Source organism: Etheostoma spectabile, chromosome 8 (assembly GCF_008692095.1).
Source record: "Etheostoma spectabile isolate EspeVRDwgs_2016 chromosome 8, UIUC_Espe_1.0, whole genome shotgun sequence".
NCBI lineage: Eukaryota > Metazoa > Chordata > Actinopteri > Perciformes > Percidae > Etheostoma > Etheostoma spectabile.
The window spans coordinates 17,972,856-17,975,496 of NC_045740.1; the positions used below are offsets into that span (position 1 = coordinate 17,972,856).

The following is a 2,641-nucleotide window of genomic DNA, read 5'->3' on the forward strand; positions in this document are numbered from 1 at the left end:
TCCTTTGCAGTCATTGGCTCTAAATTCCAGAGGGGCTGGGACCCCAAAACCTTGAATGGCCCATTTTAGCTGATGGCCCATTTTACCTGATATCACCCTACCTGTTATTACATGGTCTGGGAAATTGAATAATTAATCTAATTTGATTAAGCGTCATCATACGGGTTGAGAAGCCTCTCCATCATCATATTTCAGTGATCAAGTTGTTCCTCATTTTCATTTCCATTGCAGTATACAGACCTATATCAGTGCTGCTGCCATTTATTAAACTGACTAAATTAGGAAATACCTACTTCAGGATGGTTCTGTAATATCTAAATTTCGATTTTAAGATTATATATATTTTTTTTTAAATTTCATATGCAGTTGGGAAACTTTTCTCAAATACCAAAAATCGTCAACGTCATCCTAAACTGAGTTAAGATGGGAAGTTTCTGTGAAGTGTCCCCTTGTGCCTACATTACCCATGATGCAACTCAATCGCTGGCTGGTTTTAAAGCGAGTGGTAGAAAGGAGACAAATAAGGAGCGTGGTATATTAAACTCTGTCTTTTTTTCTTTCCCCTCTTCTTTTATTTTTAACTTCAGACGTCTTGAATCTCAACTCAACTGAATTAGCCTCAACTAAATTACGTAGCGTCCTTTTTTTTTTTTTAATTGCTTTATTTTAACAAATAAAACAAAGAATCAGACATCTCAGTTACAGTATAAATAATGACAAAATAGAAAAAAAAGATCATAATAAAGAACAAGAAATAAAAATGCGACAGCCTTGTAAAGAAAAAGTAAAGTGTTGCAATATAAACCCTTAATTAAACCTCCTTAAGTAAATGTCAGAAATATATATAGCTTTTTTTGTTTGTTATTAAGTTAAGAGACTCAAAGTAAGTGTCAACTTCAATTTGAAATAATTTAAAACAAGGTTTTGAATTAGAGAACTTGGACTTATGAATATGAACATTTCCCGGTAAAATGAAAAGGTTAATAATATCCCTCAAGTTCATATCTTTGCACTCAAACAATGTAATAACATGTTTTCCTTCTAATGTAATTGTGTGTGAAGTTTTAGAAGTTAAATAATCTTCTAAACTTTTCCAGAATGTGTGACAAAATAAACATACCCCTCCCCCCCCCCCAAAAAAAAAAGGTGAATTAATGATTCTGGTCCGGATTTACAAAAACTACAACAATGGTCGATTGACATGAACTTTGAGATTAACAAGTTTGTGGGCTATATTTTATGTAGTAGGCTATTTTTAAATGTAATTCCCTTATTTTGTTTGAAATACAAAAGGAACAAGCCACGCCCTCTGCCAGTTGGTGTCGTTAAAATGAGAATTCCAAAAGTATTTACCACGAGGTGTTATTTTCTTTATTACGTAGCGTCCTTCACGAGACCTGCAAACAGCAATGACGCTGTAACTAGAGGATGGATACCGGAGCCGAGCCCGACGGGCCGGGCCGGGTTCGAACAGATTTGTAGAAAGGATGCTCGGGTTCGGGTCGGGCTCGGTCACATCAGCGCGATAAGGCATTGAACATTTTGAACTTAAAACAGCTTATTATGTAGGTAATGGCGCTTGTTGCCCCGTGTGCATTGATGCTCATCTGTTGACATTTCCCAATGCCTTCCTACAATTGCTTAATAAAAGCGGGCTTTTATTAATAAATAAAGCGGCTTTCCACACAAACAAACGTAGCCTACATGTGTCATTAGTATGAGAAACAAATGCGATTTTAACTGTGTCGGGCTCGGGTCGGGCTCGGACATAAATATCTTAATGCCTGTCGGGCTCGGGTCGGGTTCGGTTACTGCTCTGTCGGGCTCGGGTCGGGTTCGGTTACTGCTCTATCGGACGCGGGCCGGGCTCGGACAGAAAAATCCGGCCCGATCCGCACTCTAGTTGTAACCGTTAGAGTGCGGTGGCGGGTCGACGGCGCCATCTTGTGCCCGGACACGGTGATGTGGCCGTGGGAGGAGATTTTCAAGCTCCGCGGGGAGCTGAACTTCGGACTCTCCGCTGTAATAAATCGGTGTGTGTTGTTTCAAAGTTGTTTGATTCACACGGATTCGGTCTCAGCTCGGTTTCCAGACTCTGGGACGACTGGGACAACAAAAGCCAACCGACGACGTTAAACCGGAAGACGTTAGCTGGACGTTAGGTACGTTGTCGCTGAACAAGAATCGGCTCACACACACATACGTCGGGCTAAGCAATAATTATGCAACTTTGGAGGTATGAAATGAGACGTTTGTGTCGAATTATAGCTTATATATCTATTGTGAGTACAGAGGTCCACATAAATAGCGTTATTTTTATCCGTTTGTCTCCCAGTAGAAGCAACTTTCTGTCCCTGTAAGTGATTGATTCTTCTGTTACACTGAAGGTCCCAACGGTATCAGTGTAACGTTAGAATGTATGTAACTAAGTACCGTTACTCAAGTAACAAAACGCTTTTTTAAAGATAACTTTTGAAGCCTGTAATTGACAGGACAGTTGAAGATACGAAAGGTGAGAGATATCAGAACCAGAATCAGCTTTATTGACCAGGTATGAAGACACATACGAGGAAGTTTCCTTTGGAGCGTAGTTGCTCACAATGAGCTTACACATTCAAAACAACCAACCCAACAAACAATA

The 2,641-nt window shown here is 39.8% G+C and overlaps 1 protein-coding gene across 2 annotated transcripts in view; it reads left to right on the forward strand.

Annotated features, from left to right (window-relative positions):
* The first annotated feature begins 1,813 nt into the window (after nt 1-1,813).
* Nucleotides 1,814-2,641, forward strand: part of LOC116693762 (peroxisomal succinyl-coenzyme A thioesterase) — a 10,596-nt gene continuing 9,768 nt past the window's right edge. The window contains exon 1 of one of the 2 annotated variants that reach the window (XM_032522989.1): nt 1,814-2,162. The gene's annotated coding sequence lies outside the window, so the exon portion shown is untranslated. Of the gene's footprint in view, nt 2,163-2,217; nt 2,237-2,641 lie in introns of those variants that run through there. The other variant, XM_032522990.1, reaches the window with a different exon arrangement.